This window comes from Cydia fagiglandana, chromosome 23, assembly GCF_963556715.1.
Source record: "Cydia fagiglandana chromosome 23, ilCydFagi1.1, whole genome shotgun sequence".
NCBI lineage: Eukaryota > Metazoa > Arthropoda > Insecta > Lepidoptera > Tortricidae > Cydia > Cydia fagiglandana.
This window is the reverse complement of record NC_085954.1, coordinates 10,940,974-10,957,277: the sequence shown is the minus strand read 5'-3', so window position 1 is coordinate 10,957,277 and position 16,304 is coordinate 10,940,974. Positions and strand designations below refer to the sequence as shown.

The following is a 16,304-nucleotide window of genomic DNA, read 5'->3' as shown; positions in this document are numbered from 1 at the left end:
TGATTTTAACCCTTATCTTGGCAAGGCTCAAAATATCTTAAATATAGGTAAACATTTTTTTAGTTTTTCGTCGCCTATTGAGCATACTAGACAATGAAAAATAAGGGAAAAAATCCAGGATTTTCCAGTTTCGGAAAATAATATGCATCATATTTGATACAATGCCAATCCCTCGACAAAATAGTTACCTAGTTTTTAGAAGAAAAATTTTAATAAAAATAAAAATTGGTAATTAAACGCAATCTAAAGCATCAGATGACAATTATAAAAAAAAAATATAAAAAAAAGCCTTTTATTTCTTAAACATTTTTAAAATTTGTTTACATACCTATTTTATTTATTTTTTAAATAGTTATTCAAGAACCCCGTGTTCACAGGTGAAGGCCTCCTCCAAAGCCCTCCATGTATCTCGATCCTTGGCCACTTGTATCCAATTTGGCCCGGCAATTTTGGTAACATCATTTTGCCATCTCATAGTGGATCTTCCTTTCCCTCTTTTTCCTAGAGGTCGCTTCCATGACGTTACCCTTACTGTCCAGCGCCTGTCTTGGGTACGTGATACATGGCCTGCCCACCTCCATTTAAGTTTTTTGGCATAGCTGATAGCTCTTTGTGTGTTGTCTTATTTTTGTATGGTTAATCTTTTGTACTTTTTTGATGTTCAGCATACTCCGCTCCATTCCGCGCTGGCAAGTCCTTAACTTTTCCATAGCTCTTTGGGTAAACCTCCACGTCTGACAGCCGTATGTCAGACAAGGTAATAAGCATGTATTCATGACTTTAGTCTTCAAGCTGACCGGCATGTTACTCTTAAATACTTCTTTTAAGTTTGGCGTCATTATACTTTATACCTACATTTTATGGTAGGTAATCATAGTGGTTTATGTAGCTTAGGTATCAGTGGATTTCCGGGTCAAGGTCCGAGTCCGGGTCTGAGTCCGGGTCTGGGTCCAATTCCGGGTTCAAGACCAGGTCCAGGTCGAGGTCCAGGTGTAGGTCTTGGTCCAGGTCCATGTCCAGGTCCAAGTCCGGGTCCAGGTCCGAGTTCAGGTCCAGATAAGAGATCGGATTCGGGTCGGGTCTGGCTCCAGGGCCAGCTCCGTCAAAATCGAAATTCGAAATCGCCAAACGTGTAGTCATTGAAGAGTTCTGTTCTGATCATCATCAGTAGTTCCACTTCATCAAATGCGACAGTTTTTAATGTAAATTCTTGATTTTCTGATGAAAATACACAAATCTCTATACGCATGCCTTTAATATTTGAGGAGTTCCCTCGATTCCTCGTGGATACCACCATCAGACTTCAAGCTTGACAAAAATGTGGCTTAAAAACTTAACTTGCTTAACAAACATAAAGAAGAGGACAAATCGCCAAACGTGAACTATGCTTTGTTGAAGAGTTCCGTTCTGATCATCATCAGCAGTTCCACTTCATAAAATGTCACTTTTTTGAATGTACATATATGTTTGATTTGTTGATAAAACACATAAATCACTATATGTATGCCTTTAAGATTTGAGGAATTCCCTCGATTCCTCATGGATCTCATCATCAGAATTGGGTTTTGACAAAAACCGGACTAATCTGTATGCATATACATACAACCAAAAAAATAATTTTCAAAATCGGTCCAGTAATGACGGAGATATGGAGTAACAAACATAAAAAAAATCATAATCGAATCTCCTCCTTTTGAGATTTGGAAGTCGGTTAATAAATGAGGGCGCCACTTTCTACGTAGCTGTCACATTTTTGACGTAAAATGCTTACACATGGCAACATTTTTAGTCTGTCAAGCCATTTCCGTTAGTAGAAAAAAGCGGCTAAAAAATGTAGGCGCGAAGGGTTATCGTCCCATAGAAAATTTTAATATCGCGCCTTTTTCTACTGACAAACTTGTTTGACCGACTATAGTATGGAAATTTTAGAGTTCCATTGTATTTTATTTCTACTATTCTATGTCCCACTTTAGGCGGCAATGGATCAAAAATCGCATGGATGCATGCACAAGGTCTGTGGAGCCCTTAACTGATACTGTATCTGTGGTAAGCCGAAATATTTCCTGTCAAATGTCAAATACCTATATTATGTTTATTTTTATCTTGCTAATTATTTCAAAATGGTAAATTTAAAAACTATATTATAAAAGTGCAAGCCGAGCACCATCATTTGATACCAAACTCGACCATACTTTCTTGCAAAAAGATGACTAGAATACCAAGACCCCTCAAAAATAGCTTTTTAGCCTTCTAAGCTCTTCTAGCTCAATAACCCCTTGATCGAGCCTGTTCATAATTTAATGACTAAAATATAATGCCCCCAACTATACGTTTACCCAATTTCATTTAAATTATAACAAACTTACTTAAGTTCTTGAGTATCAAACTATCCTCTGATAGTTCAGCTTAAAAACATCGAAATGCCGGGACGTGCCCCTAGCCAGCCGCGTGTCCCAAGTCGAATGTAAAAACTTCGTTTGCTTCGCTCGCTCGTTCGATTAATGTATTTATGAAACACGAGTCTTCCCAATTAAAATGACTTTTAGAGCAACTCACACATTCATGTCAACTGTCACACGTTTTTACGTTTAGAAACTTCCACATTTTATTGTTATCAACATTTTTTTAATAATTTAAATAACGTATTTTCTAAAATTATGGAAACATCAAATATAAATTCATGAAATACGGACAAGTTCAACAAAGTGCCGCCATTTTTATCAGGCGATCAAATCGTTAACCAGTCGTCTACGGCCGGTTAAGGGCAGCGTAACTTTTTAACAGACATTAGGCATGGTGCAACCCAAATATGCAGTTAGCGTTCGTTAGTGCCATTTTTAGCTATGATCAGCACATCAAATGGGCATGGTGCAACCCGCCCTTAGTGTCCAACAGCTTATAAAATGCGTTCAAGTCGTCCCACCATCTCTTTTTCGGCCTGCCACCACTCGGTAACCATTTTGGCCCACTTTAATAATTATATAATGAATAATATATCTCAAATACACTACCGACTTGATTGCGTCACTTATTTTCTGCTATATTTAACACGTTCACTGCGTTACGGGGGCTTTTAAGCCCCGTACGATGTCATCATTCAGTGCGGAGACTAAAAAATCGTGTTTACTCGCTGGTGCGGAAGCTGTATCATGGATATTTTTATGACTATGATAAAGACAAATATACATTTGAATTTCTTGTCAAAAGTATAACAAAGTGGTATATTCAAAATATACGAGGTCTCAGGAACCCCGTACCGACCAGGGAATAAATTTCGCCTTCTAGTGCGATACGGGTTCCAATGAACCCCGTATAGATTTCGGCTGGCCCGTACGGGGTTATGACCACAAAGTCACTAGTGCAGTCAGCATTGCAAGACTTCTTATCGATAAATTAAAAATAATGCATTTGGGACGCATGCTAGAATGGTGTTATTGCAAAAACAATGTAGTTAACAATTGGTATAATTTAGAACAAAAAATATACTTCTCGAGATATCATATCACTGATTGTTACGTATTGTTGACGGCTGCTCAGTAATCAATTTTTACACCAATCAGTTCCAGATATGTGTGTCCGAAAGTGACGTTTTTTTATATTAAAACTTTAGGTTTCTACCTGAAAAACGATGTCTAATTATTACAATAGTAAGCGCTAAAATATCGTTTGTTTTATTTCCCATCACTATTAATTTATCGACATAAATAAGGTATGTGCGTTACGGGGTTTGCTAAGCCCCGTAGTTTTTCAATTTTAGTGCGACACGGGGAGTAAATAACCCCGTCTTTTCATTTCTATATAATTTCATATGTATTTATCGTATCTACGTGCGAAGGGAACATGACGTAGGTAATTTCATACTCTTTAAGTTAGACAGAAAAAAAAATTTACAATAAAATATTTCAGGACTTTACAGCAGTTTTAACAGACTTGGGTGTACGGGGCACTTTTATACCCGTAACGCACCAAGGTGTAAACCACTACGGGGCGGATTAGGCCTCGTAACGCACTACATTTTAGGTAAAGGTTTTGGCTTGCCGCAGTGAACGTGTTAAATTAAATTTGTTTTATCTTTAGGTTTTTAGGTTTATTTTAGAACAAATACTTATACCTAATAGAAAAAATAACATTGAGTCCGCCATATGTGCATTGTTTTTTTATTTTGTCAATTTTGTGCAGTACAGGTCTAAAACTAAAATAATGTGTTACAATAATATGAACGTCATACCTGTGATATAATTTGCGCGACCTATTGATAACAAAAATAAATGAATTAGAATCTATTTTAAACACGTTCCTTTTTATTTTAGAAATATACATATTATTATATTTGTAACATGTTTTTACGTAAAAGTTATTGTTGCCTTTGAAATTTTGTGTAGATTCATTCCTACTTAATAAGTTTGAATATTTATCTTAAATTCTCAAATTTCGTTTTTTTTTCTTCTTTAGAAGTCATTTACTGTTGTCGGTCGTGGCCGTTTTAAATGACGCACATGGCTGGTCTTCATTTCCGGTTTTATTGTTGGACTTCAAACTTTCCCTTGCGATGTCTATCCATTGGTGACATTGATCGATAACGTTGCGTCGTGTGATCGTCCTCTGGATCCTTTCCCTTCGATCTGACTCTGTACCTACTATTACTGAATCGCAATTAAAAAGGGATTGAGATAGCTGTCAATCCATATTGATTTTGACGTAAGTGTATGGAGATCTGTTATTTCTAATCCCTTTCTGATCGCGGCATGATAATACCAGCTAGCTACAGCAGTTTTTTTAGAATACATTAATATGATTAAGAAGATTTTTCAGACTAAAGAAACAAATAAAAATAGAATAGAATATATTAAATTAATTTTTAATCAGTAGCTACAAACCAGCTGTAAACAAATATATTCGTTAGCACAACGTTTTGATAAAAGCGTGAAAATATAAGGTTATTTAACCTTAACACATCGGCTATGAAACGCACGCTCCGACCGAGTTTAAGGTGCAGTAGGTTCAGCAAGCAGCTTTTGAATGATCGGAGCGCTATTTTAGATCACAATACGATTGCCAATAATGTTTAGCATTCTTAAGGATTTTCTCGAATAACTTCATCGAATTGAAATATTTACTTTCGCTCCCAAAACAAAGGTAACAAACGCACCTTACTCGTATATTAAAAATTGGTAGCAATTTGTGCACAAAAGCAAAAAATAATAATTTGCTTCTAAAAATGCCTAATATTATGTTTGATCTAACTCAGCGATTAGGTACTTTTTTTTATTTACATAAATTAAAATTCAAAAACATACTATATATTGTCCTGGGCATGTAAGTGCCCAGGATAGCGGATAGTATGTGCCATCTCGCTCACGCTTACGGTCAGTAGAGTGAGAGAAGAACCTGAACAAACAGGGCCGGGGCCTTAAGCTCGACTTGGACGCTGAACGCCATTGATTGAAACAACATTTGTAATCTATGGTGGTTGACTTGACAGCACCGAGTCGAATGTGTTGTTTTGTTATGTATCATCTTTTCAATCACGCTAATAGTTATTTGTACAACAAGAGATCAAAGTTTGATATTTCTTCGAGTGCTTATTTTGAGTCCCGTGCAAGCGAAAGATTCTTGAGTGTAGAGAGGGATTCAAAAGCGCACGAGATGTAAATAACTTTGATCTCGTGTAGTACACAAAAAATTTCACCCTAAGCAGTAAGAACATACCTAGAGGGACAGAGATAATAGAACCCAAGTATATCGAACTTGTATTAGACCCCGCATGTTGAAATGACATTTGACTATAAAGGTCACTCGAATGACATTTTGTCTCACTCAGTGAGCAAAATGCGATTTTGCTCACTCATTTTGTCTCACTCAGTGAGAAAAATCGCATTTTGCTCACTGTTTTTAAGAAGCAAAGTACCCTTGTTCGAGCTGCTGAGGTGAAAAGATTATTTTATAATGAAGACAAAGTTTTCATGAATAATATATATTGTGTACATATAGCACCTCATTATCATAGTAGGTACCTATATTAAAAGAAGAAAGAGGAGGAATATCCTCAATTAAACTAACTTTTAATAGAAATTCATATTTGAAATGTTCCTTCTGAATGATATTAGAGCGCACTATTAGTTATATCCACTAGTAATTATTTACTTTTTAGTATATTTTTAAATAAAGATACTAATAATAAGCGTACCATTTTTGCTGGCATAGGAGCATTTTCTTTATCCTGAAAAAAGAATTATAAAGTAATATATAAAATAGTTAAACATCTAGGTGTTTGTTGCTAGAAATTGTAATGCAAATATTTAAAATGAAGCGAATTAGAGTATCGAGTAGAAGCTTTACATACAAATAAGTATACAATACGTGTTTTTGTCACTCTAAAATTCTAAAAACGTGAATTGTACTTATTCCGCCAAAATGTATGAAATTTTAGACACACAGGAGACACAGCTCGCTCTCTCTATGGCCTTAATTCCCAGGTCTCAAAGCTGCAAAAAATCATGGACACTAATTTATGAATGAATTCATTCATAATGTGATCATGACATTTTGCAACTCGCTGTACTTATATAGGTAATTATATCTATATTATTTTATATACCTAAATAAACTGCATAATATTACATCCATAAAAACTAATGAAACGAAGTAATAATAGTTATAGGCCGCCCGTATTGAAAGCGAGGACCTACTAATGAACTATAATAATAGTTGAAAAAAAAAAACTTATACCGGGTGTGGCTTGTAATATGAGCAAAAAATATAACTGTAGGCTGTACTCCTCATACTGACCAACATTTCTTCAGCAACTTTTCAAAGTAACTTGTGGTTTGATATTTAATACACTTTAAAGTTTATTCCAAGACGCAATGTATTGCGAATTTTGTAATGTTTAAGGCGTGACAAGCAACGTCAATCAAAATGATATGGCGTGGCAATGGCGTCCATTGAAAATAATATGACGGAGGCAGACCACCATGGGGTGTGTACAGGATGGCGGGTGGGCGTAGTATCTCAATGTATTACTTCACAGCTAACTCAGTATGCTACCAGTGCATGAAATAAACTTTCGGACTTGTTAACCATACTAGTGCCTACTAAAATATCTAGTCGCTATTCGGATGTATTTGGATTGCACTAATAAAAGGATCACATGAAATCGTTCAAGTCTTTATTGAAGTCAAACTAGGCCGGCTCCAACCGTACACCTCTGACCCGAGAAGATTTAAATCCTTCTCAATTGGAGAAGGGTAATCCCAATATGGGACCGGCAACAAACTCGGCGGGACACATCTTTTCAAAACAACACTTCTTCTCTTTACAAAGGTAAGCTTTTAATCACACGTAAGAAATCAAAATAACACTTGGAATAAAACACTTAGCTAAATGGTTAAAGAACGTTGGATTCTATAAGCTTTCAGAATAATCCTTCAGGTATGAGCCTTCAGGAACGTGGCGAATTAGGCACGAGGTTGGCTAATGTCCGATCACTAGCGCGGCTCAATCAAGACTGCCTCCGGAGCCTCACCGCTCCCGCCTTTTAAGTCAAGCAGGCACACCTACTCGACCGGTCCACCAACATAACGACAAAACTGCCCACTCGTGCCTACGTGCACCCAAGAGAGACTTCTTGACGTTCCAAAGCCACCTGTCATCTTAGTTCAACAACACGCCAATAGATGGCGTTACTCTCTACGCAACATTATGAATTTCGTTACAACCCAGTAATAGGTAGCCAAACATTGCTAATCGACTTTATACAGGCGTCTTTAACTATGAACTGTAGCGCTGCAATACATCCTCCTGGAGTCACGCTCCGACAAATATTTATTTTGTATGAAAAATAGGGAGTCTAAATACTTCATAATTTTTTGAAGTTGTTGAACAAAAGTGTCATCGTTTGAGCAGTTCAATCTATGTTTTCATTATTTGCTCATGTTACAGGTCACACCCGGTATACAGGGTGAAATTTAATTCACTGGCCAAATTGAAACAACCGAAAGACTTGAAAAAATATTAAACACGTGTTTTTATACATTTTTTTCGAAATAACTCATCATCAAGTTGTCCTAAAAACCTCGTACGTTATGGTGAACCGACAACTACCCACTACACCCGTTTCTCTCTTATCAGTTAAGGTCATTGACACCCCGCCCCTCCCGCTGTTTGCAATCGCGTCACGATTATGAACCCTATTGCAGCGAGATTACCTACATAAGTTGCTAATTTTTCCTTTCATATTAACGGGCTTAGAACCGTCAAAATGCAAAGGCAACCTATTTTTAATCTAAAATGTTATTTCTGACTAATGATTATTAGCAAAACGTCCTTGGCTTAAAAACAATAAGTAAAAACTATAGGTCAGTAATCTTTGCATTCAGGCGTATTTAAAAAATTGAATCAACTTACGTAAATTTGATTAAAAATCGACGCAATTAACGAAAGTCCCACGAGATGGTACTCTTGGATTCAATCCTTGTCTGCGAAGGCGTGGAACGGATTCCATTTCGTATAATCTTTGTGCACCACGTAAACACTCACCACTTAATAAATAACACCGTACCATTTCCTAATATTCCCGGTTCGAAAACATTTTTTTAAACCTTAGTACGCGCGCGATTATTATTTTAAGGTTGGCGAGTGACGAGTGACTAATCATTTATGCTAACCGTTATGTTTACCGCTAGCGCGGAATGGTTTAGACTACCCTCGAAATTGATAAACCTGCCTACCATCGCCAACACTAACTAGGTGGACCCTATTGCAACGATTATAAGGTTTAGTGAAGGTCAGATAAGGGTTTTGCTGATGTTGTTGTTAAAACCTACTATTAGGTTTGTTTACATTTGTGGTAATAGGGTGACCACGACTCGTGGAAAGTATTTAAAAATTGAAAAATGAAAATTAAAAAAAAATGTACTCTTTTTTTTCGCTAAATAGATTCCTTAAGTGTAACCTAGTGCCTGGAATGAATATGGCCAGTGATTTAAATTTCACCCTGTATACATTATAACTTACCAATATTTTCGTCAACTTCGCTTGGAAGTCGCCCGTCGACTTCAGTGCCTCATTTGTAATTCCCTGAAAGGTTTTACGTAAAATACGCTTTTTACAATGTTTCTAATTGTAAGAATTAGATAGTTACAAATAAAAAGGCAGGTGATTCTAGGTCCGTCAAACACCAGACATTTGGTTTTAGGATGGAAAATAAATCTTTTACTGTTTTTTTTACATTAAATTTAAATACTTAGGAATTCTCTATGGTCCTCAAGATACAGGCTCGGCCTAGTTTGGAGACTACTGTCTATTTGTTTTAGTGAAATGTTCGTTTGCCTCATTAAACCTTTTTTCATTTTCATTTCAATTAAAGGTGATAATTCGGATAACGACTGCAGTAGGTTGTTACGCACGCGATTAATTAACTAACGCAGGAAATTTGCAGTTAGTTTACTATTATGTAATGTAGGACAAGAGTACCGACCTAGCTACTATTAGTTGGCATGTTGTATTCGTGTCCATAAAACTTATGTTGCAGTGTATGGCATTTTTTTTAGACTTTTCTTCTTTACTACAAACAATAACTCTTCTAATGTAGTATTATTTTTTATACATACCTCGAGGAGCAGATTATTTAACTATAGAAAAAAGATTAAATTATAAATATATTTCTATTACAATAAATTACAAATAATTATAATATGTAGGTACCTACTTGCGACATTGGGTCCATATTTGGACGTAGTTTAGGGTAAAAGATCCAATCCACAAAAATTTGTTAGTGAAATTTGAACTTTCTTTCAAACGGAAAAGTCATTCATTTAAATGACAAATTTTAGAGGATGGATCTTTTACGCTAAACTACGTCCATTTATGAAATATAAAAAGTAATAGTGTCCTTCTAAGTGAATTCTGCACCTAATAGAAAGTGCCATTATAAAGTAGCTATAGGACATTAATACACTTAATTACCTGTAAACGTGTACATTATTAATTAGTACATTAAAATGTACAATAAGAAAGTTTTTGCTGGTTTTATGAACGACTAAGAGGTTTCGTACAAAAACAAAAAATATTTGATCGTAACTGGTTACGTATGAGAAGAAAATAGTTTTTGATCGCAACTGGTTTCGTAGAAGACGGAAAAAGTCTTCGATCGCAACTGGTTACGAAGCTCCGGTTGCGTACGCGGCCGAAGGGGAAAATTTAGTCCACTTTAAAATCTCTTTGAGAAGGTACTATCAAAAACTAGCCTTAGCTTTTTAGCTTTTAGCCTTTAATCGCCCAAATCGAAAAGAAAATTGAAATTTTCGCGATTTTTCGTAATTCCACAAAGTTGCGTTCGGCGCTCGGGATCTCAAACTTGGATTATTCATTGGCTCAACATCATAAACAGGTCTGCAAAAAATCAGAACTACCGGATTTGACGCAAATGCCAAATGTATAAAATTACTGTATTATTAGATATAGGTAAGCGTTTGTTTAACAAAGAAATATTTTTTTGAAATTTTATTAAAAATAAAAATGTTTTTTTTTCTAGTGTAATTTTTTTTTATGAATGGGCTATTTTTTTTTTTACACCATATGAGTGGGATCAAGCTTACTTTGCACACTTTGCATAAGTAGGTACATACATAATTATTACACGGTGAGAGAGTGTGGAAGTGTAAGTAATAAATAAACTTCAAAACATTTATTTACATACAATATATATACAGTGGTACAACTAAACGAAATTAATAATTAGCTTAAATCTAAAATAGGCCCCTGAGACATTGTATCAAGGATGCTGGCGGCATTTCCCCTCTGTATCGCAATACTGATACGTTGTGCGAGGTAGCCGCCAGCTCTTCGGTCACCAGTTACGTCAACCAGACGCTTCGCGATTTCTGCGAACAACTTATGCGCGCTGGGACCCCATGGACCTAGAGTTTCAACTCCAAACGGTACAAAATGGTACTCTCTACCGAGGCTTTTATATATTTGTTACGTTTTAGAATTTCGGCGCTTTCCGCCGCCCCGCCCGCTTTTACAATAGTCTGTTGGAGGTGGGACAGTGCCAGCGTGTCTACACAGGTAGCATCCCATACCAGCATCCGTCCCAAGCTCCAAGGAACTAAAGTAATAAATTCACCATAGTAATAAATTGCTATTCCTGACAAGGCCATGTTGTTAATAATTAAAAGTGAAATATGTACCAGCTGAAATAAAATAAGTATGTTTAGACGTTTTACTTTCGAAAAATTATTTTGCAAAGTTTAACTATAAAGAAGAAAATTAAGTAATTAGAGTCAGGCTACACTAACTCTGCAACATCAGGCGTGTCTCACTCCGCGATTTCGTCGCTTTGCTACAGGTAGCTAAAAGTACATCAGTTCGGCCCCAATTGGGGTTTGCCATGAGCCGCGCGTGGCGCTGTCGCCATCTAGCGGCCATATCTATGCTGATCGTAACAGACGCGTTTTGTTAGAGAGTGAGTCTTCTGTACTTAGTACTATTTTTTATTCTGTGGCAACATATTTGATAGCACCGGCTGTACAAGTGTTAGGTATTTTAAACGAAATAATTTTATAGTAGTTTGACGTCTATGATCACACTTCCACATACTGTGTTATCAAAATAAGCTGCAGAAATTGCGTAGCCTGATGCTGATTATCAAACTTTTAATATAATGTTAGTAAGCAAAAATTAAAGTTCGAAAAGCAAGCTAGCTTAAAGTGGAAAACCCGTGGATAGTTAAAATGGAGAAAAAAAAAACTTAATTTAATACATTTCGACACTTCAGTCCGATCGCTCTTAATCAACTGAGCTACAGAAGCTTATATTAGACGCATAGCGACATCTACTGTAAGAATTTTCTATATCAACCAGATTGGATTTCCCAAGTTATATTGAGATTTCACCAATAATAAGGTGCTTACTAATACTAAAGTAAATTTTATCAAGCAGATACGCCTGCTAGCGATACTACAAATAATAGTTGCTACGCAACTAGTAAATTGATAACTCTAAATAAATACCTTTTTTTCCCCTTTGTTTAACTTGGCCGTCTGGAGATTAAGCAATAAGATTAGTTATATACGAGTACATAAAAATATACCTACATAATATTTTTTATGTACTGTCTCCTCCATATATTGATATATTGTTTACGTCGCATAAGTTATTTTACAAGATTTAATGTTATAGTTTTATTCTGGTGTCTGTCTGTAATCAAATCGGACATATCTGACACATGCGTAAGCATACCCGTGTAACTTAAATTATAAATACCTAATGGAAACCGACAAATGAAATATAGTTAATGACTGACAACGATTCAGAGACTGATTCAGATTTCACAATTTATGGTTTTGATCTTATTTTAACCTTTTGCGGGCTGTCCTCTCGTCGAGAGACCCCGAGACAGACCGAGAACGAGTGTGTACATGCTGCTCTCTTCTCTTCTCGCGCTTCTCTGATTGGCACAGTTTATGCGCTATCCCTCGTTGCACCGCTACCAGCTGCTTCTGGACGCTTATTTTTCTTGCGGCCGGGACCCATACGGTTGCGGCGTATTGGTTCCAAGGTCGCTACGTATATGGTCCTAATTAACCTCGGAGGCCCCAGCTTGCCTTGCGTTGCTTAACTTCGGTCAAAAATCACGTTTGTTGTATGTGAGCCCTACTTAAATCTTTATTTTATTTTGTTGTGTTGTTATAGCGGCAACAGAAATACATCATCTGTGAAAATTTCAGCTATCTAGCTATCACAGATCACGAGATACAGCCTCGTGACAGATAGACGGACGGACGGACCGACAGCGGAGTCTTAGTAATAGGGTCCCGTTTTAGTCCCTTTGGGTACGGAAACCTAAAAAAAGAAAACCAACTTCAAAACAGACGAAATAAAATAATTATTATTTATTTTTATTTAAACTTTATTGCAGAATAAATGAAGAGTACAAATGGCGGACTTAATGCCAGAAGGCATTCTCTATCATGCATTCTCTCCAGTCAACCATGGGCTAAACCGAAAGATCTAGTTGGTGCAGCAGGCTTAGAATACTGTTAAAATAAATTTGGAAAGAAAAAAAACACTAAACTATAATAATAGTACATTTCGATGCTAGTGCGGAAGGTATGTCATTACTTCACGAGTACCGAGAGATCTTGCCACGAGCCGCAGGCGAGTGGCAAGACTCGGGACGAGTGAAGAATGATATTTCCGCACGTGTATCGAACGACTTTTTTTAATACAGTTGCGAAAAAATAAGAAAAACATTGTTAATCGTACACTAAACAAAAGTGGTAACAGTGACAGCTCGGTTAGACGTCGTCTTTAAGTATATTATATCTATGGGCGTTTGGCAGCTATTCCGTTCCATTCCAGTCAACTTATTAAGAACGGAATTTTCAATATTGAATATTAAAAAATAAACGTGTTATAATCATGAAGAGGTAAGTAATTAAATATGAAATATGTAATATTTTTCGTATTCTTACATTAACGGTAGGTTTTTATGCTGATTACGACGTTTAAAGGAAAGTAATATTAACACTCATCAATAAGTAGTCGTGAATTGGAACAAGTATAAATTTTAAAAAATTGGAAAAGTAAAAAGCACTAGTTCGAGATAACCAATTTTCCGCACGCTAAACAGCTACGTAAAGTAGCACTTTTTGAGCAACTGTATTAAAAATAACATTATATATACATAAGTAATATTATAGATAATTGAATGTCCTTTTTTAAGTACGTATATGGCTATATAATATGCGTTACCAACTCATATGTTTGTAGTCGGTGCCAAGCCAAGTAGTAACAATACCAGTCCAGTCAAAAATAATTAGCTTCATGTCCCAATAAACTTGTAGGTATTTGTGTAAAGTTGTATTGAGGTTTATGTGTGTTGTATAACTCCCAATACAACTGTACTAATATTATAAACGTGAAAGTAATTATGTCTGCCCCTTTATCATATTTTCACGGCTAAACAACTGAAGCGTTTTAGGTGAAATTTGGCATGAAGGTAAATTCCTTGAATTACTTTACATTTTGAAATATGTTCCTCTGGATAAGGGACAGAAACGGGATATAACTCCCGTCCCAATCCCACACTTGCATGCTATTATAGGTACCTATTGGAAAAAATAAAGATAACGGTTTAAGAGCGATATCAAATGATTTTTGAAAACCGGTTACGATCCCTGGTTCGATCGTATGTTCTGAGGTGTGTTCTTACTTATTAGGTCCCTACAGAAAGTACGTTCATTGTCGTCGTGTAAGGCAATCCAACGTACATACTTTTATAGCCGCATCCTTATCGAATCTCACCAAAAGCATGGTATGCTTCAAAATTTGGCTTGGCACCGACTTCAAACATATCAGTTGGTAAAGCATATACTTAAAAAAGGATAATATTTTATTTCATCCTTTTTGAAGTCGATTTTCTTTTTTTGGCAAAAGTTTTTATTGAATTTAGCCTTGTAATTTGAAATTGAAGGGATGTTTACAAAAACAACATAACTGCTTAGAGCGGTTGACACTTTTTTAAGAACATTGTTAATCGTTTCAGGTGCCAACCAGTGTAGTCAGTTATGTTGTTTTTGTAAACATAACTTCAATTGTATCTGTCCACCCTAAAATAAAATAAACGAAAAATACTTACATTAAGTTTATTTGTGATCGAACTAAGCCTGGTATTAATGAAAATCTACAAGTAAAAAAAAATATTATTGAACGAATAATACTTAGGTTAGCTATATTAAATACACACACACACATACACATACGCGCGCGACAAAGATCATACATAATATATATAAAATCAAATAGCCTTATACTTTATAATTTACTTATACAGTTTTTTTAGGTTTTTTTGTTTTCACTTTTATTCACTGATGAATTCTTATGTTTTGGTTCTGCCACCTTTTTAGTTTTATTCGGTCAAGTTGTGTTCTAATGTATGGGGAAGACAAACAAATTATAGCCAGCATTCAATGAATGTAGTATATTATGTTACCTTTGGGAATGGTGCTTTACGCACACTAGCGTCCCATCCCCTCCCCGTGACGCAACCCCCCCTTTTAGAATGTAATATGTCCCGGTAGACGGTTTTTTTTAATTTTTGAGAAAAGTATTAGAGTTAGGAATAAAGTGTCAAGGTAAGAAATAATCCTTAATAAATTTTAAACAAAAAAGGTTAAATACAACATTTTGGTTAGACTCACCATATTCATGTATTAACTTGTTGAATTTCAATATAACATAGTACGTGATAGTACTGAAAGAAATCTTATAGGGAGAATAAGCTTGCAAGGTTATTCTCCGTGTAAGATTTCTTTCAGTACTTTCACGTACTATGTTATAATGAACTTCAACATGTTTTTAAACGGTAAAATTTTGTCGAAATTCATCTAGCCATAACATGAATATGGTGCGTCATATAAAAATATGAATATTACCTTTTTGTTAAGAATTTAATAGGGATTATTTCTTTCATTGACACTTTTTTCCTATATTGTATACTTTCCCCAAAAAATAAAAGAAAACTGTCAACCGGGACATATTTCATGCTAAAAGGGGGGGGGGGGGGAGGTTGCAACAGGGGGAGGAGATGAGACACTACTAGTGTGCGTAAAGCACCATACCCAAAGCACCATACATACTACATTTATTGAATGCTGGCTATAATTTATTTTTCAAAAAACACAATTTGACCCACTCATTTTAGCTTTAGTCTTTTACCAGGGGGCCGATTTTTGAATTTCGATCGCTCGATTTCGTCACTCGAAAATCGGTGGAAAACGGCGATATGCTATTTTTTTAAACACGAGCGATCGAAATTTGGAATCTATTGGTATTGACCACTCGATTTCAATTCTATTAGTAGAATTTAAATGCCTAGAGTGGAGATATTTTTTAACGAAATACACGAAATAGAGTGGTCGAAATTTAAAAATCGGCCCCCTGGCCTCACTGAAAATCAGCGTCACGTTGTGTGTCCTAGGATACGTGACAAGAAGCTGAGTGAGGACCTTTTGGCACAAATATTTATGTTCTGAATGAATTTTAGTTTTGTGTTACTAGCTGTGCCCGCGGCTCCGCCCGCGTGGAATTCGGTCTGTTCTATTTCTCTCCCTCTCCCCTGGAGGCGGAACTTGAAGTAAAGTTGACAGATGGATATGCTAGAGGACTGTAGTCCAGATAAAATATTTTACAATTAGGTACCACTAAATAAAACTACACTCCAAAATCAATAGCTTTTTGCGCCCTTATTCCAATTTTACACGTGATTTAAACGACAGAGCAGTAGGTGTATATCGGAC

At 35.9% G+C, this 16,304-nt stretch overlaps 1 long non-coding RNA gene across 1 annotated transcript; it reads right to left on the bottom strand.

Annotated features, from left to right (window-relative positions):
- Positions 1-6,051: 6,051 nt before the first annotated feature.
- On the bottom strand, positions 6,052-14,689 carry LOC134675960 (uncharacterized). Its single transcript, XR_010099832.1, has 4 exons — positions 14,645-14,689; positions 9,612-9,632; positions 9,016-9,078; positions 6,052-6,220 (listed from the first exon to the last, which is right to left on the bottom strand). It is a non-coding gene; the product is annotated as an uncharacterized LOC134675960 (long non-coding RNA).
- Between the last annotated feature and the right edge of the window lie 1,615 nt (positions 14,690-16,304).